Source organism: Humulus lupulus, chromosome X (genome assembly GCF_963169125.1).
Source record: "Humulus lupulus chromosome X, drHumLupu1.1, whole genome shotgun sequence".
NCBI lineage: Eukaryota > Viridiplantae > Streptophyta > Magnoliopsida > Rosales > Cannabaceae > Humulus > Humulus lupulus.
This window is the reverse complement of record NC_084802.1, coordinates 62,258,860-62,285,223: the sequence shown is the minus strand read 5'-3', so window position 1 is coordinate 62,285,223 and position 26,364 is coordinate 62,258,860. Positions and strand designations below refer to the sequence as shown.

The following is a 26,364-nucleotide window of genomic DNA, read 5'->3' as shown; positions in this document are numbered from 1 at the left end:
ACGACACATGTCTGCACTCGAGTGAGGTAGGTGGGCACGTTGTTCGAAAGCGAAGTTTAAAAGTTTCCTTCTCATAGGATTCAAACCAACACTTTTGAGCAGGAAAAATGTTACACCCATATTTCGATGATGAATAAATGAGCCTTAAAATGTAGGCTCGAAAAGCGTAAGCTCAAAAATAACAAGCATTGGCTGAACACTTGTATAAATAGGCATGATTCCTGGTCTGTTGTTGTTGGCGATCGAGCTTAAGTTTCAAGCTCAAAAGAAAGAATCTTCTCCAAAGCATGTGGGGTATTATTCGAGCCTTAGTTGCAGGATCGAAGGCATTGGTCTCCGAAGAATCAGTTCGACGAAACCGTTAGGTGAGGAGGTGGCTGACTGGAATAACGAGCTCGAAGTCTTGGTCGATCTTGAAAATGCATTAACCTTGCATTTGTGATCAGCAACACGTTTTGCACAAGACAGCTGTTAGGAAATCCCTATTCCTTAGGTATTTATTGTTATTAGATATTAAATCCCAATTATCATGGGATATTATGTAATTAATGTATTTATTTACATTTATTCCAAATTGGAATAATTGATTGTAACCTCCCCAAATTAGTGGAAGATATTCTCATAACCAGGTCTATAAATAGCCTGGTATTTTTCATTTGTATTCACACACAAAATTGTAGTGAGAATACTCTGCCAATTGCTCTGAAAAAGGCTTTGAGAGAGTATTAAGATCAATAATATTGACTTGTGGACTAGGCAGATTTTAACTGCTGAACCATGTAAAAATTCTTGTGTTCTTCTATTCTTTCTAAAATATTGTTTAGTTCTCTTCCAAATTAAGTTGATGAAAAACGACGTCAACAACCGTGAATTGTTTAAATTCGTTCCCTACAATCTTAATCCTCTTGTACCAATGCAAGATTGTAGTCACAATAACGAATTTTGGAATTTTCTGATATTCATATAATATTATTCTAATAATAATAATAAACAAACAATATATATACAAAAATTCATTTCAATTATTTATTTCATAAAACATTGTTCAAAACATATGCTTTAAAGGGCACAAATCCCAACAATCTCCCAATTGCCCTAAAGCAAACGAGGCATCTCCGTCAAACCCATATTGCTAACATGATCATTAAAAGACTTGGTAGACAAAGTCTTAGTAAAAGGATCGACAAGGTTACGTTCCATAGCTATCTTCGTAACAGCTACATCTCCTTTGTGAAAAATCTCCTTGATCAAGTGATATTTCATTTCAATATGCTTTCCCCTCTTGTGACTTCTCGGTTCCTTCGAGTTAGCTATTGCCCTAAGTATAGGACAAGTGGATTATTCATATCTGAAACAATTTCTAGATCGAAATTGAATAGCTTTAGCCACACAGCCTCCTTAGTTGCTTCATAAGCTAGTATGTACTAGGCATCCATGGTAGAATCTGCGATACTATTTTATTTAATACCATGCCAGACCACAGCTCCTCCACCAAGTGTGGACACTGAACCAGAAGTCGATTCCTAACTGATTGAAAATTAGAATCAATATATCCAGTGGTGTTTAGATCACCATCTGAATATACAAACATATATTCTCTAGTTTTTCAAAGACACTTAAGAATATTCTTTACTGAAATCCAATACTCAATCCAGGATTGGACTGAAAATGACTCACTATCCCCACTACATAACAAATGTCAAGTCTTGTACATAGCATGGCGTACATTAGATTGCCTATTGCAAAGGCTTAGGGATATTGTCTCGTATCCTCTTCTTCTTGAGTTGTTCTAGGACACTGCTCTTTAGAAAGGATAATTCTATGACGAGTTGGCATATCACCCTTCTAGGAATTTTTCACAAAATATCTCCAGTACCTTATCTATTTAAGTAGTTTGAGACAAAGCCAAAACTTAGTTATGAGGATCTAGAAGGATCTTTATGCTTAGAACACAGTTTTCATCTCCCAAATCTTTCTTTTGGAATTCCTTGAGTAGCCATTTCTTACTTTTGTCAATGTTCCCACGTCATTCACAATCATTAGGATGTCATCAACGTAAAGAATGAGAAATACCACGATGCCATCTTTGATTTGTTTGTAGACACAAGGCTTTTCAACATTTTGTTCAAAACCATACGTTTTGATTGTGTCATCAAATCTCGGATTCTAAGATCTCAAAGCTTGTTTGAGTCCATAAATGGACCTAAGAAGCTTGCAAACTTTTTTCTCTTGACCTTTTACTATGAACCCTTCTAGTTGAGACATATAAATGGTTTCGTCAAGATAGCCATTCAGAAAATTTCTCTTAACGTCCATTAGCCATATCTCATAATCCATGCAAGCAACTATGGAGAAGAGTATGCGGATGGATTTAAGCATGGCTACAGGAGAAAAAGTTTCTTCATAATCTACTCCTTCTCTCTGATTGTAATCCTTGGCTACAAGCCTAACTTTGAAAGTTTTCACTTTCCCATTTGCTCTTCTTTTTCTCTTGAATATCCATTTGCAACTAATAGCTTTAACATTTTAAGAAAGATCTTCAAGAGTCCAGATAAAATTGGAATACATCGATTCCATTTCCAAGTTCATGGCATCTCGCCATTTTTCTTTATTAGAATCTTCCATTCCATCTCTGTATGTCAATGGATCATCTTTGTTTGTGTCAGACACAAGCATCTGAACATCATGTTCATAGCGAGTTAGCTGCCTAACAACTCTCCCTCTACGACGAAGCTCTCTATTGTTCTGACTATAACTTGTGGTTTCCTCTTGCCATTATTCATTGGAAACATTTGGTGATCTTATTAATTGATCTGAGACTATCTCCTCCAATACAACCTTACTGTGAGGTTTGTGATTGTTAATATAGTCATATTCAAGAAAAGTGTCATTTGTCGATACAAATGTCTTGTTTAATTTAGTAATATAAAATATATCACATCTAGTCTCTTTGGAATATCCCACAAACAAGCATATAGTTCATTACGAGGTTCTAGTTTTCCAGTCTTTCCTCTAAGAAAGTGTGTTGGACACCCCCAAATAGTAAAATGGTGTAAATTTCCCCAATATTCCCTCCTAAACATTCCAACTCCAAATATATCTCCAAATATTTATTTTCATAACCTGATAACCAATTAAATATCTAATACCCAAAATACCCCTTGACTCGCCCCGAGTCAGGTATTGGGTCCTGTTGTGACTTTCCCGCTAACTTGGTCCCTAGGATCGCCTCGTGCCGAGAAGTTCAAATAAACCCACATAGTAATGTGGACTCTCACATATATTGCATATATGCACATAATTACACATTTATGCAAACAACGAGCCAAATTACCAAATCGCCCTTATAATAAGAAACGGGCCCAAATGCATATTTAATATCCGTAAAGATGCGCATTTAATCATATTATCACATAATCCACATATTAACAATTAATATAGCAATTAAACACATAATTTCATATATTGCCATCCCGGCCCCCTAATGAAGGCCCTAAGCCTTATTGGGTAATTCTTGGACGTTACAACTATCCCCTCCTTATAGAAATTTCGTCCTTGAAATTTTACCTAAACAGCTCCGAAAATTGAGCTTCCATATCTGCCTCCAGCTCCCAGGTCACTTCCTCAACCCTGTTGTTCCTCCATAATACCTTAACCAAAGGTATAGTCATGTTCCTTAGGACCTTGTCCTTCCTGTCAAAAATCTGAACTGGTTGCTCCTCATAAAACATGTCTACCTCCAATTCCAAATCCTCATAACTCAGTATATGAGTTCTATCTGACACATATTTCCTTAACATGGAAATATGGAATACATTATGCATGCTAGATAGTGTAGGGGGTAAGGCCAACCTATTGGCCACCTGCCCAATCCTCTCCAGGATCTCGAACGGTCCCACGAACCTAGGGCTTAGCTTGCCCTTCTTCCCGAACCTCTTAACCCCTCTCAGATGTGAAACCCTAAGGAAGACAAAGTCTCCCACCTAGAACTCTACTTTTCTCCGCCTCAGGTCAGAACAGCTCTTTTGCCTAATCTGAGAAGCGAGCATCAGAGCTCTAATCTTCTCGATAGCCTCAGTGGTCCTCTAGACTCTATCTGGACCTAGATATTTCCTCTCACCCATCTCATCCTATTGAATGGGCGTTCTGCACTTCCTACCATATAGCATCTCATAAGATGCCACTGCGATGGAAGACTGATAACTGTTTTTATAAAAAGATTCTTCTATTGAAGGAAAATATTAACTCCAAGACCCTTCAAAGTCCAACACACACACTCTCAGCATGTCCTCCAATATTTGGATAGTCCTCTGAGACTGACCATCAATCTGAGGATGATAAGTTATGCTTAACTTAAGTTGTGTACCCATCGCCCTATGAAAACTCCCCCAGAACATGGAAGTAAAGATAGGGTCCCTATCAGACACGATAGACCTTGGCGTCCCATGAAGGCAAACTATGTCTCTCACATAGAGATCTGCATACTCATCAACTGTGTAATTCATCCTCACTGGTAGAAATGAGTTAACTTCATGTATCGATCCACAATGACCCAGATACAATCGTGTTGGCCCACTATCCTGGGCAAGCCTACCACGAAATCCATTGTGATATCTTCCCACTTCCACTCTGGGATATCCAGAGGCTGTAACAGTCCTGCCGGCCTCTGATGCTCAACCTTGACCTAGTGACAGGTTAGGCATCTTGCTACATACTCTATCGCATCTTCATTCCAGGCCACCAATATAAAACCCTCAGGTCCTGGTACATCTTCGTGGTGCCTGGATGAAGAGAATATAGGGTGGTGTGAGATTCATCCAGAATCTCTCGTCTGATCTCAGTCTCCCTCGGAACACAAATCCGACCCCTATACCTCAGTTAACCCATACTCGACACCAAATAGTCCTTAGCTACTCCAGCTAGAAAGTGCTCCCTAACCTGCCCCAACTGTGGATCATCCAACTATCTCTGCTTGATTCTCTCCAAGAGAGTCGACTGTAACGTGATATTGGCCAGCTGACCCACCACTAACTCTATCCCCGCTCGATTCATCTCATCAGCCAAACTCCTCGATACCTGTCTGGCATTATATAACTGTCCAGGCCCCTTTCAGCTCAAGGCATTTACTACCACGTTGGCCTTTCTAGGGTGATAGAGGATCTCACAATCGTAATCCTTTACTAGCTCCAACCAATGTCTCTGCCTCATGTTCAGATCCTTCTAAGTGAAAAAGCACTTCAAGTTCTTATGATCATTGTGTATCTCACACTTCTCACCATACAAGTAACGCTGCCATAACTTCAGTGCAAAAACTACCGCTTCCAGCTCTAAATCATGTGTGGGATATCTCTTCTCATAATCCTTCAACTGACGTGATGCATAGGAAATCACCTTCCCAGTCTTCAAAAGTACACAACCAAGACCCTATCTCGAAGCATCACAATAAACCACAAATTTACCTTGATCTGTAGGAAGGCTCAAAACTGGTGCGGTGTTCAAACTCTCCTTGAGCTTCTGAAAAATGTCTTCACACTTGTCCGACCAAACAAATCTCTGATTCTTGCGTGTCAACTCTGTCAATGATGATGCAACCTTGGAGAACCCTTCCACAAAGTGCCTGTAATAACCCGCCAAACCTAAGAAACTTCTGATCTATGAAGCGTTCTTAGGTCTTGGCCAATCTCTGGCCAATCTACCTTAATACCATCTTTATTGATTATGTGACCCAAGAAAGTCACCTGTGGTAACCAAAACTTGCACTTCTTGAACTTCACATACAGCCCGTGCTCTCCCAACCTCTGTAATACCAACCTGAGATGATGCTCGTGCTCTGTCTCCATCCGAGAGTATATCAATATATCATTGATGAAGACGATCACAAACTGATCCAGGTAGTCCTTGAACACTCTTTTCATCAGATCCATAAATGCTGCTGGGACATTAATCAATCTGAATGACATAACCATAAACTCATAATGCTCGTACTTGGTGTGAAAAGATGTCTTCGGTATATCTTTCTCCTTTATCTTCAGCTGGTGTAACCAGATTGAAGATCTATCTTAAAGAATATCATTCTACCTTGTAACTGGTCAAACAGATCATCAATCCTTGGTAGAGTATATCTGTTCTTGATAGTCAACTTATAAAGTTCCCTGTAATCGATGCACATCCTCAGAGAACCGTCCTTCTTCTTCACAAAAGTATCGGTGCGCCCCATGGTGAGAAACTGGACCTTATAAAACCCAAGTCTAGTAACTCCTGTAGTTGAACCTTCAATTCCTTCAGCTCTGCTGGAGCCATCCTATAAGGTGCCCTAGACGCTGGCTCTATCCCTGGTGCCAATTCAATCACAAACTCAATCTCCCTGTGTGGAGGTAACCCTGGCAAGTCCTTCGGAAACACATCCAGAAACTCACAGACTAACCGAGTTTGTTCTGGTCCCACTGGCACGACATGAGTGGTATCCAACACACTAGCTAAGAACCTTATGCATTCTCACTACAACAGGTCTCTAGCTCTAAGTATTGATATCATAGGTATACATGGTCCATCCACAGTGCTAACAAAAACAAATGGGTCCTCACCCTTTGGCTCAAAAGTTACCATCTTCTTCTTACAGTCTATCGATGCTCCATACTTCTCTAGCCAATCGATACCAAGAATTATGTCGAAATCAGACATCTCTAACTCCACCAAGTCAACTGACAACTCCCTGCCATCCACTGTAACTGGTAATGACCTAATCCATCTCCTGGATACCACTAACTCTCTAGTAGGCAATACCGTACCAAATCCAACAGAAAAGAAATCACAAGATCTACACAACCCATCTATAATCCTACTAGAAACAAAGGAGTGCATAGCACCCGAATCAACAAGAACAGTGTAAAAGGTTTCAGCACTACAAAGCTGACCTGTAACCACCGAGGCACTAGCCTCGGCCTCTGTATGGGTTAAGTTGAACACCCGAGTTGGCGTCAAGCTATCCACCTTCTTCAGGCAATCTTTCTTCAGGTGCCCCGTACTACCACAAACAAAATAGGCCTTCGCCCGATATTCCCCATCATGGCGCCTCCTACACCTAGGACACTCTAGGAATGCCCTCCATGTCTCACCGCCACCCTAGCAGCCCATCTTTATACTCCGTGGCCTCATAACTGGCCCTAGAATTGAAACTTTATCTTGGGTCTTCCTTTTCTGATCGCTGGGGCCTCTGCCCCTACCAAAACCTAGAAATGGAGGTCTCGGCCTCATAGAATCCCTTCTGGCTACATTATCACACCAAATCATGTTCTCAACGCTCTCACCCGTAAGTGCCTTCTCCACTGTCTGTGCATAAGTAGTCAATCCTAGCACAGTAGTAATACAAACGTCCCATGCTATCATAGGCTGTAGCCCCTGTAGAAATCTCTCTCTTCTAGTCCCATCAGTGGGCACCAGATCCCCTACAAACTTTGCCAATCTGTCAAACTTCAAGGCATAGTCGGTCACTGACATGTTACCCTGAAGTAACCTACTGAACTCCTCAGACTTCGCAGCCTTAACTGCGTCATTGTAGTATTTCTTGTTGAACAAGGTTCTAAATTCTTCCCACTCCATAGTGGTAACTACTCTAGTCTAGGATACCACCTCCCACCATATTCGGGCATCCTCCCAAAACATATAAGTGGTGCAGGCCACTCTCTCATTACCACTTACCCTCATAAAGTCCAGGATAGTGGTTATCATGGTCATCCACTACTCAGCCTCCAGTGGATTAGAACAGCCCTAAAAAACTGGAGAGTGTTGCTTCCTGAATCTCTCATATAAGGGCTCCCACCTATCTCTCCTTGTCTAGGGCTATGCAACTGCCGACACCTCAGGTTGTACCGCTGCTGGTACCGCAGCTTGTAGGGGTTCCTTGCTGGAATCTGTTACTGTCTCAAGAGGCGTATCTCTTCTTCCTACCTCTCTAACCTGGCTTGCATATCAGCAGGCACTTGGTGCCAGCTCTCTGGAGCTGGTGGTGAGGCCTAGCCATGGTTATTCCCTTCATTGGTCTGTAACTCTTGGCCAGCCAGTCTCTCTAACCTTCGAGGGTTCATTGTGACACTCTATCCAGCCTATAGAGATCAAATCAGCCATTAGGTAAGTCATAACTATACCAGGTGTCGCCTGACGGTGCAAGATCATCAGATAACATACTTATGCAATGTTAATAACCATGCCATCCCATAATAAATATATTCATTCATAGTGCTAATAAGCACCTTCTGATATCCATCAGCAAATAACAATACACATAGGCATATCCAAATATTTTTCACAAATCCATCATAGCTAATAAGAATGTTCTTTCGTTCCTGCCATTAATAAAAATGCTAATAAGCATTTTCCCCTGGCCTATAAACAATGACAGCACTAATAAGTGGTTCCCTTTCATCCATAAGTAGTAACAATGCTAAAAAGCACGTTCTTTAACATTCATACAACAGTCAAGGGCTAGGCCCTATCAGATAATCTTATGCTTCCTAAACAGGCATGCAGATAAGGCATTCATATCATGTTTAAGCATTTAAAAATATAAACATATAATAGTTACCGAACTCTGAGTCGATCTGGTCTTTAGTGGAGAGTGTACATGCCCGGCCAGCCTTCAGGAACACTTAAACCTTGGAAGCTCTGATACCAAGTTGTAACGCCCTCCTAATCCAGGAGCGTTACACTCTGTACTTAAAATTTTGTCAAACTTACTAATCAGGTCATTTGGCTTTAAATGTGTAGCTAAGGTTAGTGACAAGGGTTAGCGTTAAAATTTTTTGTCAAAGAACCATTGACTTTTATTCCAAAAGTGTTATATAACATGGGACCCCAAAATATTACAACACAATTGTTAAAAAGGGATATACATATCAAAAGTTACATTAGCCGGCCTAAGCCGCAAAATAGGGCTATAATCCTAGTTCTTATGAGAAAACCTCGGCCGTGATGGTCGAGTAGCCGCATATGTACACATCGCCACCGAAGCTCTCCAACTCATGGCTGGTCAAGCTTTCCCTTTCCCTTACCTACACCATAAAGCACCTGTGAGCCAAGGCTCAACAAGAAAACAGAACGTATAACAATAGAGAATATAACTTTAAATAACCATTCAACAATAATCAACAACATTAATTCATAGTCAATGTCATTTATTTCAATCACATAATCATTGGATCGACCTGGGGCCATTGCCCTATTTAGTTGGCTTTTAAGCCAACCCTCGGGCCTATGCCCTAGCTACATGACCATAGAGTAACCTAGGGCCTCGCACTTAGCTCTATCTCACTAGCCATAGAGCTAGCCCAACCCCCGTGGTTCATCTTCAACCTTAGAGTCGATCAACGTAAAAGTACGATTCTAGTTTAGGCCAATGCCTCTCGATCAGCGCACAACGCGCTATTTCCGTTCTTGACTTATAAGTCAAGCCCTGATCTAGGATTACATACCTTACTTATAGGAAACAGATGTGGATAGGCACATCACGACAATTAAGCACATATTCATGCTAATCATACAATCCCATTGAATAATCATTTTCATAATACTAAGCACATTCATATAACAGGGCCACTTGCCCTAACCATATAATTCATGTAACGAATATAAGCACTTAGGCATCTAACAAGAAGCATTTGAAACAATAACCTAACATAACAAATCCTGGGGCCCAAGCCCTAATCATATTGATATACAATAGACGGGCCAAACCCTAATCACATACAATACGTTCTGGGTGCAGTTTTCTTACCTTAGGTCCAAACAAGCGAAAATAAGAACGACCCTCGAGCACGATCTCGGTTCCGAGCCTTAGCGATAGCCTAAGTCACAACCATAAAATAGGATTCTATTGATATCGAGCAATCAAAGGCTTCCAGACCAAGTCCTAGCCTTTGGGACATCAGGTTCCACCAAACTGGGTAATGGAAACAATCCTGACCCCTAAGGTTAAGTTCCCGCGCTCAAAACCTTATAGGGGCGAAAAAACCCCTTAATATCAACGGCCCTATGCCCCTATGTCGCGGCCCACCTCCAACTAGAGGCCCAGCCTCCCCAACCAATAGACATGCGCCGCGGCCCGCCTTCCTTCCCTGGCTCCCATGTGCTCTAGAGGGGCGCGGCATACCAAGAATAGAGTCGCAGCCCGACCCCTTCGAACCCAAAAAAATCTCCATTTCAACAGCCAAATCTCATCCAATTTAACCGAAAATCATCCCAACAACACAATTAAATCAACACAATAGCTCAAAAATGCTCCCAGCAACAAAACGCAACAAAAAAACTAGTCCCAAAACTCACTAAGCCACCAATTAAATCCTTGAACCTTAAAAGCTCAAGAACACTTAAAACAAGCCATAAAAACTCAGAATTTAAATGCTAAAACCTTAGTTTAAAGCTTACCTCTACTGAATATTGAATCCACCAAATTGCTACTGAATTTTTCCCCAAGATTTTAGCTCTGATCCTTGTGTTTCTATCCCAAAATTCCCTTTAGTTTCAAAGGTTAGCTTGGAAGTCCTTGACAGAAAAAGAAGAGAGTTATTGGAGAGGGAAAGTCGGTTTTAGGCAGAGCTTCTAAGGTGTTCTCTTGATTTGTCTTATCTAACTTAAGTCACTTAAGTTAATGTTAAGGCTCGGGGTACCAAAAACGTCCCCGGCGGCAAAATGGTAAATTTCCCCAATATTCCCTCCTAAACATTATAACTCCAAAAATATCTCCAAATATTTATTTTCATAACCCAATAACCAATTAAATATCTAATACCAAAAATACCTGTTGACTCGCCCCGAGTCAGGTATTGGGTCCCGTTGTGACTTTCCCGCTAACTTGCTCCCTAGGATCGCCTTGTGCCGAAAATTTCAAATAAACCCACATAATAATGTGGACTCTCACATATATCGCATATATGCACATAATTACACATTTATACTCGCAACGGGCCAAATTACCAAATCCCCCTTCTAATAAGAAACAAGGCCACGTGCATATTTAATATTCCTAAATATGCGCATTTAATCATATTATCACATAATCCACATATTAACAATTAATATAGCAATTAAACACGTAATTTCATTTATTTCCATCTCGGCCCCCTAATCAAGACCCTAATCCTTATTAGGTAATTTTGGGATGTTACAATACCATTCCATAATTCCAATGGTGTCTTCTTGATAGACTTGGAAGGAGCACAATTTAATATTTACTTTGCACATTGAATGGCATAGCCCCAGAATGACAGTGGCAATGATGAGTAACTCATCATTGATCTGACCATGTCTAATAGCGTCCTGTTCCTTCTTTCAATAACACCATTCTGCTGTTGCGTTCTTGGTGCAGTGAGTTGGGATTGAATTCCATGCTCACGTAGGTGGTCCTCGAATTCATAATCTAGGTACTCTTTTCCTCGATCAGATCGAAGAACTTTCAGTGATTTACTTAATTGCTTTTCAGCTTCAACTTGGAATTCTTTAAACTTTCCAAAAGTTTCAGATTTCTTTTGCATCAAATATAGGTAACCATGTCTAGAATAATTGTAAATGAAGGTGACAAAATATTCAAACCTTCCTTTAGCTTGCACATTAAGTGGTCCACACACATCAGTGTGTATGAGTTGGAGTGGTTCTATGGTTCTTGAACCCTTTGTAGAGAAATGCCTTTGGGTCATCTTGCCTTATAGACAAGATTTCCAACTTGGAAGATAACAATAGTTAATTCTCTTAAAGGTCCCTCCTTTGCTAGTATGTTAATTCTATCCAAACAAATATACCCCAAACTCAAATGCCATAGATATGTTTCACTATCACAATCAGTTTTTAGATGTTTAATAGATCTTGGGTTTGCAACTTTAAACATTTCAAAATTGTATATAGATCACTCTTTCGCCTTAAGATTATACAACCCATCATTGGATTTTGCATGACATATTTCAATACGAGATCTTGAGATAACAATGGAATTATTATTAAAAGAAATATCAATACCGTGTTCATGAAAAATGGAAATAATAAAGTTCCCAATTAATAATCAAATTACTAATCATAAACTAGAATTTTCTAAAACATTAGTTTTCTTGTTCTAAATAGAAATCTAAAAATTCTAAAAAAAAAAAAGAAGTAAAATTTTTAAAAAATTTCATAGCAAAATTAAAATTCTAAATAATACTAATAATCATGCTCCATCTCTATCCAGTATTGGATGCACAGTTAACATCTTTGTAGAAAGATTCTTAACCTGCGACGAAGGACAAAATTATAGTCAGTGGCAAGTGTGAGTACAATAATCACCAGAAAAATATATGTAAATCATTTTTACCTTTGTTTCTTTCAAATGGTTAGACATTGCAGCTTCTTCATCTTTGTCTATAATTGAGTGCCATATATCATAGGCATTCTCGATAAGTATATATTGTCCTATCATTTCGTCAGGCAAGCTATAAAGGAAGCAATAACGATCCAAATGATTGAACTTACTTCAATCACTATATTTTTCATGTTCTTCATAGCCATGTGAAAAGGATGGAACTGATGGGGGCTCTTCAACAATCGCATTCATTAACATTTTAGTTTTGAGAACGATCATCATTCCCGAACACCAACAATGCATGTCATTTTGGTCAAATGTGAGAGTTTCGAGGAAGATATCATTGGTATGTTTGGGAGATGGCATGATTGATGAAAAAAATAAATAATATCACAAAATGAATTTAGCATATATTATGAATATCAACAATTTTTTGATTAGTAAATACGATGCATGAATGCAAAAAAATTAAATAACACATAAAAAACCATTATTACTAATTCTGTGATAAATTAATTTAAAAATTAATGGACCAGCCTTAGGGTAAGTCAGAATAATCTTAAATTAATTTTGAGACACTTATCAAACTCATAAGTGAAAACTTAAAATCAACTATTTTCTCTTTTGACTTATGAATGACTACTTGTTTGGTCAAGATCAACTAGTCGCCTCGAAAGCCTAGTTAAGTTTTGTGAGTGTAACCCATTATTTTAGATTAATGACTTAACTCAACAATGTGTCTTAGGGTCAGTCAAACTTAAAATACATCATCAATCCTATTCTATATAGAAGTTAACCTTGAATAATAACACAGTCAAAAATCTTCCTTAGGGGAACGCAAACAAAGGCACCTCGACGCCCATTACATGAAACATCAGTGTTAACTAATAATGGAGACCATAGGAGTTATTGTTATTACCCCTTCTCCCACTCACTATTTTAGAATATGTGTTTTCTCAAAACATCCTATGCTTTTTAATTAATTAAATCAATCCAATTAATTTACCAAATGATACTCTATGAATTACTAATCTCATTAAACAAGAATTAATCATCTTACTAAATAGGCCCTTAAACTATCTAGTCAATAAATGCTCTAATTATTCAGAACATCACTTGCCTATCTAATAAAATTAATTATCAAATAGGTCTTGAAATTAACACGTATAATCAATTTACCATTTTCTTCTAGATTAATGTAGATTAATTATATGATTCATTTAATACATATAATCAAAGAGGACATTCCTAATTCAAACATGTTTCTACTCGATATGAGATGTATGCTTGAATTAGATATACTATGTGGGTAATATGAATGGTATGTTATAATGTATGACAATGTTATTAACTACTTTTAATACATTCAAACATTCAAAAAATAAATAAAAAACAATAAATGGGTAAATAAATTTAAGGCGGGTGTTTTGGGCAATTCTAGAAAAATTACAACACTTGCAATAATTTACAAAATAAATTAAAATAAAAGCAAGGCATCATGTAGAATCTCCATCTCCATCTTTATGGGCCTTCTATTATTTTTATGCCATCTATCACATTATTTTTATGAATGGTCTACCTCTCCCTTTCCCTTACCTACATCATAGAGCACCTGTGAGCCAAGGCCCAACAAATAAAGTGTAAAGCGCCCTAATCTATTACTTTGTAAAATGCCTAATAACTCATAAATAAATAGAAAAATTCCACTTAACATATGAAATTCAATGGAGCCTTGATAAAACATGTAAGTTGGGCCCATTATTTTAAAATAAAAATAAAGTTTTCTTATGAAAAGTTTAAGGAAAAATAAAGTTTAAGTCCCACTAATAGTTTTAAAATTTAAGTCCATAACATCATTCTTTAAAAATTCGGCGCTTATGTTGATCCTTTATTAGTTCATAGGATACCCCTGCGCCATACACACTCAGACATTGGAACTCCCCACATCACAGTGCATGCCAAATACAAACCTTATTTATTACCTGAAAGGGGGAAAGTAAGGGGGTGAGATAAAAGCCCAGTAAGGAAATACAAACAAATACAATAACATTCAAGGAAACACAATAAGAACATATTCATATCGTAATACTCATAACATATCATAATCATATGTCATAACCATACATCATATCCATACATCATAATCATACGCCATAAACATACATCATAATCATACTCTTTGTGATCATGGCGCCACTATTGTCCATGTCACATCTTGAGGTAACCGGTAAAAGCATAAAACTGGAAAACCTCCTCTGTGAGGTATACATGAGGCTCTGGTCCATGAATAACCTCGACACGTCCGCCCTATGAGTTACGTAATATCCTTAGTAACTCCTTTGTTGTGTCGCGTTCAGCACATTAGCAACCATTTTCTTTTTCATATAGCATACAAACACATGAAATCCATTTCATATCAACACAAAGGAAACACATGTTGCATCATATTCACCATACCATTTCAAGATAGAATTCCATACTTCATATCACATGATCCATCGTCATACATAACATGTCATTATTCTCATAACAGACCAAGCTTACCATTTCATAGCATAAACATAGAAATTAAACTTGTTGCGAAATTAATAGTTCGTGCAAGTGTACACATTCGTCAAACAAGTAATAAAGTGATAAGTTAAGTATCGTCTCCACAGGGATTGGAAATTGGAAATTAATTCTCAAAACTAATTACTCACAAATTGGTTTCAATGAAAATAAAACAATGAGATAAAACTAAATTAATGAAAAGTAAACAAAAGTAACAAACAAAAACTAAGAGAAGAAACAAGCTAGAATTATTAAATTGTCCTAAAAATGCAATTGTGGTAATAATGCTGCATAGGAATGCTATAGCAACTGAGCAGAATTGACTAGGAATTTAAATGTTATAATCCTTTTTCCAATGTGTTTATCGTTTGGTTCTTTAATTAATTAACATATTCATATTCCCAATATAAGTACAATTCCTCTAATCCATGCAAGGTGATAATATATCCCTATACAATCACAAATCCAAATCTAAGAAATTAAGAACTTGCATTAATATTAATTCATCAACCCACAATTGGTGATAAAAAAAAAAGTAAGCATTAGACAATATACACACTTGAATGAACAAAACTCATCCACCAAAACATTCATGCAACAAAGTACCAAATCACACTTTCATGTCAAGAAAATAAAACTAGCAAAATAGAAATGAACTCATAAATAGATGTGCAGAAATACAAAATTCTAAATTAGAGAAAGATAAAAAAGAAAAACCCATATTGAGTTTGTCACAAGACTCCAAGATTTCCCCCCAAAATCGTCTTCTTCTTCCTCTTGATATTTGCCAAATCTCTTAATAAAATTCTAAAGAAAATACCAAAACCTAAAACTAACACTCAAATAAAATATTTTTTCTTTTTCTTTTTCTTAATTTTCTGAGTGTTTTTCTCTCTACAATGGAAGCTCTCTCTAAAAATGGTGGCTACTCCAAGGTTGAAGAAGATAAAGTTCTCTCTCTCTCTAGGGCTCCAAAAATGGGTATAAACTCTTTTCTTTTTCTTCTACATGCGGGGACCATTCTTTCCTCCAAAAAAATGTCAGCTCTTTTCCACCTCATCCTCCCACTAGTCAAGTCACTCCACCTCATTTAATGACTTGCCAAGTATGCATAACTTATGTTGCTGGTTGTGAACACTTTGCTGCAGTAAATTTGAAATGATGCTACATCATAGTACCAGGATTTCAGCTCCAAGATGCTTTCTTTGCATATTTTTCACCAAGCTTTCCAAGCATTCTTTTTTTTTTTCCTTCAAAAATAGATGTCACTTTTTTCAGATCATAATCTCATTATTTTCCCACAAGATTTATCATTAATTAAAACAAAATACACAAACAAAAACTAAAAGACGAAATGACTAAAACCAAACACAAACACTCTATTTCACATAGATTTTTTAAGTTCAAAAGCTCAATTAATAACACTAAAATATAGAGTTATCACTTCCTTACCTCAAGTCCGAGCAAAGACAAATGAGAAAAACTTCACAACGAGCCTATAATCCTAATCAAATATTTCCTTTTAGATTCACATGTGAATTACTCCTGCCCAACACATATACCCCATGTGTGCATGGGTCATGCACACATGGTGCCAATTGCCCAATAATTCCAAACTATTACACCCAAGTTTCTAGGATGAATAAATGAGCCACGAAATGTAGGCTCGTAAATCGTAAGCTCAAAAATAACAAGCAATGGCTGAAAACATGTATAAATATGCATGATTCTTGACTTGTTGTTGTTAGTGATCTAGCACAAGTTTAAAGGTTCGAACTTAAGCTTCAAGCTTGAAACAAAGAATCTTCTCCGATGCATATGGGTATTATTCGAGCCTTAGTTTCAAGCTTGAAGGTATTGGTCTCCGAATATTGAGTTTGATGAAACCACCAACCGAGGAGGAGGCTGACCGAAATAACAAGCTCGAATTTATGTCGATCTCGAAAGAACGTTAACCAACATTCGAGGTCACCAATGTGTTTTCAATAAAACAAATGTTAAGAGATCCCTATTCTTTAGGAATTTGTTGTTATCTGATAATTAAATCACAATTATCATGGGATATTATGTATTTAATGTATATATTTTCATTTATTTCAAATTTGAATAATTGATTGTAGCTTCCCAGAATCAGTGGAAGATATTCACCTAACTAGGTATATAAAAAGCCTAGTATTTTTCATTTGCATTCACGCATGAATTGGTATTGAGAATACTCTATTGAATTGCTTCGAGAAAGCTTTGAGAGAGTATTACAAATCAATAATATTGACTAGTGGACTAGGTAGATTTTAACAGCTGAACAACGTAAAAATTCTACTGTTCTTTTCTTCTTTTATGAAATTCTGTTTAGTGCTCTTCAAATTTAAGTTGAATAAAAACATTGTCAACATTCTGGTGCTTTTATTGAGAGCATTAAGCAAATCTTCGTATTATTAAATTAGAAATCTCCTGCATTGCCAATGGTCGTCATGAACAACCCAGGAGCTGGTGGGCGACCATTGCCCAAAATATCTGAGGAACAAACTCCTAAAACTGAGAATTATCCCCGGAGGCTTGGGAAAAAACCAATGATAGACCACAGCCTAGACGAGGGGAGTGCATCATCTGAATCAAGGGGTCGCCTGCTCCCAGTCCTGACGAGGAGCTCTATTATAATTTGGAGAGGTACATCCCCATCGCGAAACTAGAGAATCGCCAACTGTGTTAGCATTTGGCAGAAGCCACAAGGCAGAATGAAGAATTAGCTAGGCACGCCGTCGAGGTCCAAGCACCACCTTGGAGGCCTAGGGGGTTCCTGTTAGGTTCATTTTAGGTTTGTTTTAGAGATTGTTTTATGTTATGTTTTTAGTTATTTAGGATTGTTTAGCGCAGATTTATGCATGTTTTCTTCTTGTTTCAGGCTTTAATGGTCAAGTACATAATATGGAGTGAAATGAGAAGAAACATGTTAAATATGATAAATAAGATGGATTTCGTGGTTATTGTGGAGTTCCAAGACATTATGTGTGGAAAATACTACATTGAAGATGCTCAACACACGTCGTTTATGCTCTATAACACAAGTCTGAGACTTCAAGCCGCATTTGGACCATGATTTATTCACTTTCTGGAAACACTTCTAGAAATATAAGTTGTAGATATTTCTCTTAGATTTCCATATCTTTTTGAATCATTCAATTCGGAGTTATATCGAAGGAGTTATGATCCAAATACGATGAGCTAACGCTTCAGGCTATTCGAAACGAGTTTCGTTCTATTCTGACTTTAGCGCTACAGCGCCATAATAAGAGTGCTACAGCGCTAGTGCACCATATTTTGAGGAATTTTTCCACTGTTAATAGCGCAACAGCGCTCCAGAAGTAGCGCTACAACGCTAGTGACGCGATTTTCACATTTCTAACCACTTTTTGAATGGCAATTTGGTCTTTTCACTTGGAACTTTGGAGGGTTACTTAAGAAACATAATGTTGCGACTTTAGCAGTTTTTTAGAGGAGGGGAGATTGACAAAAACCCTAGATTAAGCAAGGAGGTTAGAGAAGAAACAACAAGAAAACTCAGAGTTCTTTTTCTTTTTCTTTTTCTTTTGATTCTATGTTTATGTTTGATTTAGTCATGTTTATGAACTAAATTTCTATTTAGGTTTTCTAATTGACTCTCTTGAAACTCTATTATGATTTAATGCAATTATATATTTCTCCTTCATCTGAAATCTATTCAATTTGTGTTTATTGTGTATGTAATTGACTGCGCATCTTTTACATATGATTTACGAATTTGAATCAAAATCTGAAAAGTAAGATTTGAATATGCTAAAATTTAATAGACATACATTTCAATTTAGAACGAGAGTATCAAATTGGTTAATGTGATTGAAGGTTGTGTTCATTTCTTCCTATTGTTTGAATTGACAATAGAAATATAGGGAATTCACACTAGGTCGAGTTTTCTATTTCTTAACTCGAATAGTTAACACTTTTGCATACCTATCATTTTAATGAGAAGAGTTTCAGTAGTAATTGCATTAAAGATTAATAGAGTGGATAATAGAGAGGATTAGGATTCCTAATTGTTTTACAGTGAATTCAATCCAAGGTTTTGCTATTATTAGTTATTTTATTTAAAATTTTAATTATTGTTTCTGAATATTATAGTTTCTTTTGATGTGTCTAAAAGAATCAAGAATTTTAATTGATCAAATAGAAAGAGAAATTAATTGACTGGTAATAGAGAATTTAGTCCTTGAGGACGATACTTGGTTTTTACCATATTATTACAAATTGCGACTGTGTGCACTTGCATAGCATATAAATTTCGCAACAAGTTTTTGGCGCCGGTTTTGGGGATTGAAAATAATTATCAATATCAGTCTGATTAATTTTTATTCTAATTTGATTTTAATTTCTCTTGTTTCTAATCTGTTTAGTTGCTTACTTTGTCTATCTCAGGTGAATTGTGTTATATGTGTAGCAGAAGAGGAGCAGACAATCTTGTTCCTTTGAATCCTAAGATTGAAAAGCCTTGTAAGAAAAACAGAAAGAACAAGAGAGAGGCCCAGAAATCTGTGAAGATGGCACAGAATGATGGGGATGGCAGGAATGTTTTAATTCCTGGAATTGCACAAGGGGGTCAGGCTCAGAAAAATGTTGAGAGGAGCCTGAGAGACTATGTACTGCCCACTCTGACGGGAGTACAAAACAGTATACGCCCACCAGCTGTAGAGGCTAACAACTTTGAGGTAGAGCTAGCTATTCTACAAATGGTGCAATCCTCTGTTCAATTTAATGGGTTGCCTTCTGAAGATCCTCACACCCATTTGTCTAATTTTCTGGAGCTGTGTGGAACTTTTAGATACAATGGGGTGAGTGATGACGCTATTAAACTTAGGCTTTTCCCATTTTATCTGAGGGATAGAGCTAAAAGTTGGCTGAACTCTTTGCAACCGAAATCTATATTTACCTGGCAAGATTTGGCTCAGAAGTTTTTATCAAAATTCTTCCCTCCTTCCAAAGCTGCTAAATTGAGGGGAGAAATCAATAATTTTTGCCAAAATGATGGAGAATCATTGTATGAAGATTGGGAACGGTTCAAGGAACTTTTGAGAAGATGTCCTCATCATGGCATTGAACAGTGGATGTTAGTGCAGAATTTTTATAATGGTTGATGTCCTACTACAAGAACCATTATTGATGCTGCAGCGGGTGGTACTTTTATGAGCAAGAGTGCAACTGGTGCTTATGAGCTGCTGGAGGACATGGCCACAAATAATCATCAGTGGTCTGAGGAAAGATCATCAGGGGTCAGAAAGGTAGCTGGGGTGCATGAGCTGGATGCAATCACTGCCCTAACAGCATAAGTAGCCTCCTTGACAAAACAGTTACAACAGAGCACTGTATCTGCTAATGCGGTTCAAATGGCAGCTAGGTGTGAAATTTGTGGTGGTTCTCACTCTATTGATCAGTGCCCTATTAGTATTAACAATAACATTCTGATGGATCAAGCTCAGGTTCAAGCGATGGGAAACTTTCAGAGGCCATTCAATAATCCATTCGCCAATACTTACAATCCTGGGTGGCGAAATCATCCTAATTTTTCTTGGAGGAATAATCAGGGCCAGCAACCTCAGTTTCAGGGTCAATTTCATAATAATATGCCTCAACCACCAATGCATCAAGCCTCTTCATCACAACAGCCTAGGCCTCAACAATCAATGAATCAAGCTCCACTTGAAAGGCCTAATGAATTGTAAGTTGCATTATTGACCCTCACCAACACTCAAACTCAGTTCATGACAAAGACTAGATCTTCTATCAGAAATCTGGAAACACAAGTATGGCAGTTGGCTAATATGCTTAATAACAGACCGCAGGGAAATTTTCCTAGTAATATAGAAGTTAACCCTAAGGAGAAAGTTCAGGCAATTACTCTGAGGAGTGGGAAGCAAACTGGGCAGCCTAGATCTCCACAAGCACTGGTTCAGAATGGAGAGAAGGGTGAACAGTCTGATCCAGCAGAGGTTACTGAAGACCACCAGCTTTCAGAACAGTGTCAGCCAGCTATTGATGAGCAACCAGTTCGAGTTCCATATCCTCAGAGGCTTAGAAAAACTACACTGGATAAACAGTTTTCTAAGTTTTTAGAGGTGTTTGAAAAGCTGCATATAAATATCCCTTTTGCTGAGGCCTTAGAGCAGATGCCCAGCTATGTGAAATTCATGAAGGAGATTCTATCCAAGAAAAGGAAGATGGAAGATTATGAGACGGTGGTGCTCACTGAAGAGTGCAGTGCCATTCTGCAAAGAAAGCTTCCTCAGAAACTGAGAGATCCTGGGAGTTTCACAATACCCTGCTCTATTGGGAATTTTGAGAGTATGAATGCTCTATGTGATTTGGGCCGAGCATTAATCTAATGTCGCTTTCTGTGTTCAGAAGATTGAAGCTTGGGGAAGCAAGACCTACAACAGTGACTCTTCAGTTGGCAGACAGATCAATAGCACATCCTCAGGGTATTTTTGAAGATGTTTTGGTAAAAGTGGACAAGTTCATCTTCCCAGCAGATTTTATTGTACTTGATATGGAGGAGGATGCCAACGTCCCAATCATTCTTGGAAGACCATTCTTAGCCACAGGACGAGCTTTAATCGACGTACAAAAGGGGGAGTTAAGGTTGCGAGTCCAACATGAGGAAATAAGTTTTAATGTTTTTGCAGCAACTGAAATTCCTACTTGTTGTAGAGATGATGTGGTGAATGATTGTCAAGATTCAATTGGTAAGAAGAAGAAGAAGACCAAAGAACGATTTCGAACAGTTCGACGTCGTATTGAAAGATATTTGTGTGGCAAGTTTGAAGGTTTCGATGACATTGGGGATAATTTCAATATTCTTAATAGTGGAAGGGAATTCTCCTCGTATGACATGATGGCTGTCAAGGATGCAAGGGGTGGCCACCACCTCCGCCATCCCAAACTCAAGCCCCCTCCACCTCCGCCATACTGACGTGGCGTGCTTTTTGAGGTAAGTCTTCTTTCCTTACTCTTCACTTCACACTGGGGACAATGTTCAGTTCTTAAGTTTGGGGGAGAGATTTATTTCTGGTTTTCTTTGTTGCGTTTTTGTTTTGTTTGTTTGTTTTTAATTTTAATCCGTTGTTCATTTGGAGTCATGTTTTAGAGTATAAATTAAGTTGACAATAATGGCCATTTCAATCTGATTGACTATTTTGTAGTATAATCCAAAGGAAAAATTGTTGTGCTTCTAAATTAATCTGTGTGCTTGGTTAGATTACTTTGTTTTTCACTGTGATTTGTTGACATCAGAGATCTATTGTTCATACATTGCAAATGTTATACTTGAGTTATTTTATGCATGTCAAATTTGGATTGTGGATTGAAAAGTTTGAAAAATTCTAGAACCTGCTTGCTTACTATTTGAGATGAAATTTGAAACAGTGCACATTTAGGAAAATGATATAGGCAATTTTTGGACTGGTTGTGCCTTTCAAGCTAACCCTATTAAAGTTTATCCTTAGTCAACCCTTTCGAGCCTTATAACCATTTTCTTGATTAACACACTCTTTTGAGCCTAACTGTAAAATGAAATACCATTTACTCTTTTTGACCCATACCATGAGCATGAAAATCATTATATGAGGGGAGTGAATGTGTAAGGGGATGTGGTAATATGTGTTATTCAGAAAATTACTTTTGATTGAAAAAAAAATTAAAGAAAGAAAAGGGAAGGAAAGTGAAAAATGATTATGCGCCCAAACAATTATTTATTGAAAAATCAAAGTTTGGGGGAGTTTATTGAAAAAAAATATAAACATTCTCAATCATTGCACAGAAAAAGGGGTAACAAGTGATGAGTGGTGTGAATTTGTTGTGAGCTTGTTTAATGGAATGCTTGTGGTATGATTAAGTCTAAAAACTGTCTCTTTGTCCACCTATACCTAAGCCTTCTATTTCAACTCTTATAAAGTACTATTGATTCTTATTTGTGCATTTGTTTATATTAATGGAGAATAGTAAGTAATGCAGGCATATGGAATACTTGAGTTTGTGGTTAGTTGGTGAGAATTTGATGTGCATAAAGTAGTTCAATTATTTTATTTGCAAGTTATGAGTAAATGATCTTTGATGTTGAGAAATTGCAGTGAATTGTGAAGTGGTTAAGACTGAAAATCTAGATTAAAGTTTAAATTGCATGATTGTTTTTCCTGAGAATTATATATGCATAACAGTCTTGAGTGTTTGAATTGGTTAGTTATGTCAACTTGGTTTATTAGGTTCGAGTCTAGTTAGATTATTTACTCGAGGGCGAGTAAAGGTTAAGTTTGGGGGAATTTGTCAGGTACATTTTAGGTTTGTTTTAGAGATTGTTTTATGTTATGTTTTTAGTTATTTAGGATTGTTTAGCGCATATTTATGCTTGTTTTCTTCTTGTTTCAGGCTTTAATGGTCAAGTACATAATATGGAGTGAAATGAGAAGAAACATGTTAAATATGATAAATAAGATGGATTTTGTGTTGATTGTGGACTTTCAAGACATTATGTGTTGAAAATACTACATTGAAGATGCTCGTTTATGCTCTATAACGCAAGTCTGAGACTTCAAGCCGCATTTTGACCATGATTTATTCACTTTCTGGAAACACTTCTAGAAATATAAGTTGTATATATTTCTCTTAGATTTCCATAGCTTTTTGAATCATTCAATTCGGAGTTATATCGAAGGAGTTATGATCCAAATACGATGAGCTAACGCTTCAGGCTATTCGAAACGAGTTTCGTTCTATTCTGACTTTAGCGCTACAGCGCCATAATAAGAGCGCTACAGCGCTAGTGCACCAGATTTTGAGGCATTTTTCCACTGTTAATAGCGCTACAGTGCTCCAAAAGTAGAGCTACAGCGCTAGTGACGCGATTTTCACATTTCTGACCACTATTTGAATGGCAATTTGGTCTTTTCACTTGGAACTTTGGAGGGTTACTTAAGAAACATAATGTTGCGACTTTAGCAGTTTTTTAGAGGAGGGGAGATTGACAAAAACCCTAGATTAAGCAAGGAGGCTAGAGAAGAAACAACAAGAAAACTCAGAGTTCTTTTCCTTTTTCTTTTTCTTTTGATTCTATGTTTATGTTTGATTTAGTCATGTTTATGAACTAAATTTCTATTTAGGTTTTCTAATTGACTCTCTTGAAACTCTATTATGATTTAATGCAATTATCTATTTCTCCTTCATCTGAAATCTATTCACTTTGTGTTTATTGTGTATGTAATTGACTGCGCATCTTTTACATATGATTTACGAATTTGAATCAAAATCTGAAAAGTGAGATTTGAATATGCTAAAATTTAATAGACATACATTTCAATTTAGAACGAGAGTATCAAATTGGTTTATGTGATTGAAGGTTGTGTTCATTGCTTCCTATTGTTTGAATTGACCATAGAAATATAGGGAATTCACACTAGGTCGAGTTTTCTATTTCTTAACTCGAATAGTTAACACTTTTGCATACCTATCATTTTAATGAGAAGAGTTTCAGTAGTAATTGCATTAAAGATTAATAGAGTGGATAATAGTGAAGATTAGGATTCCTAATTGTTTTACAGTGAATTCAATCCAAGGTTTTGCTATTATTAGTTATTTTATTTAAAATTTTAATTATTGTTTCTGAATATTATAGTTTCTTTTGTTGTTTCTAAAAGAATCAAGAATTTTAATTGATCAAATAGAAAGAGAAATTAATTGATTGGTATTTGAGAATTCAGTCCTTGAGGACGATACTTGGTTTTTACCATTTTATTACAAATTGCGACTGTGTGCACTTGCATAGCATATAAATTTCGCAACAGTGCCCTCGCGGGAGGACGACTGCCAGGAGGGACAAACAAGAGGCCCAACAAACCCAGCCAAGGCCCAGGGCAAACAAGGGCGATGATCACCCTGGAAGGAATACTCAAGTTAATACTTTTGGTAATCAAACACAACAAGAAAAAAGGGCTTTTACTTCAGTTTTTAAGCTGGATTTACTTCGGTTTTCGCTAAAATTCGCAACCACAGTAGTTCGGAGCGAAGTAAAAAGTAGTTAAAAATCGAAGTGAAAAATAGGCTTTCTACTTCGGTTATTATGTAAAAAGCGAAGTAGAAAGTGGGGATTCTACTTCGGTTTTTACATAATAACCGAAGTAGAAAGTGGGGTATATTTCCTTGCTGGGCACTTTCTACTTCGGTTATTATGTAAAAAGCGAAGTAGAAAGTGGGGTTTCTACTTCGGTTTTTACATAATAACCGAAGTAGAATCCCCACTTTCTACTTCGGTTATTATGTAAAAACCGAAGTAGAAACCCCACTTTCTACTTCGCTTTTTACATAATAACCGAAGTAGAAACCCCCCCACCCCATTTTTTTTAATAATTATTTCTAATTATTTTTAAATGACCCAATTCTATTTTTTTTCTTTCTTTTTTTGCCCTAATTATTTTAAATAGTCTAATTATATGAATTTATAGTTATATATATTTTTACAATTGGAATTGATTTATTTTCATTTAATTTATAACAGAAATAAAAATCACAAAATTTATACACTTAGAATTAAAATTCTTATAAAATTAAATATTTATACATTCACATAATTGTTAAGTAGAATAACCTAATCATTCATATATACATTCACATAATTGTAATTAAGTAAAATAATATAAACATTTATATATACATTCACATAAAACTAAAGGTATGTATAAACAAAATAGTCTTACTAATAAATTTAAGTCATCAATCGGCTTAACTATTCTTGTTGGATTGGCAAGATGTCCTCCCGATCCTTGGCGACAATTTGACTACTAGTAACTTTGTCATTTAGTTCATTCTACGAAACAAACCAATGATAGATTAAATTAGTAACTTGTAACAACACTTAAAAAAATTTCTTACTTTGCTTTAAAACACTTACATCTCTTTCTTCAATTTTTTTGTCCAAATTATCTTCGAAAAGAGTCTTCTTCGTTTCTCGCGCTCTTGTCCAAATTTCATATCCATCTACATCTTCCACTCCTAGTTCTTTTTTCTAGAACATCAAACATAATTGAAGTTTAATTATTAAATTTTCCTAAGTCTAACAAATTTTCGGCAGCATAACAACTGCATTTTAACATCTCCAAATTTTTTAAAATTTGTAAATAACACACAAAATATATCGACATAGTGTGCAAATTGAAAAAGAAAAACAATTAATAAAATCTATAAAAAATTGGCAGAGTTTCCTTTGTTTTTGTAGCATATCCCAATTTTATAATTATATATAAATTCAACACAAACAAACACAAAATCAACATACATAATTCCATCCTTATATCACCGCCAACAACAAATTTCCCAGAACCTACTTCACTAAAGTAAAGCACGCAAGATTTAACTCTAATTTTATAAATAAATATTGCAATAGTAATAAATAAAATTTAAAGATTACTCACCTCCAATAT

General features: G+C 36.7%; 1 non-coding gene across 1 annotated transcript; it reads right to left on the bottom strand.

The window, feature by feature from the left end:
- Positions 1-19,890: 19,890 nt before the first annotated feature.
- On the bottom strand, positions 19,891-19,997 carry LOC133807653 (small nucleolar RNA R71). The gene has a single exon (XR_009879554.1). It is a non-coding gene; the product is annotated as a small nucleolar RNA R71 (small nucleolar RNA).
- Positions 19,998-26,364: the final 6,367 nt, after the last annotated feature.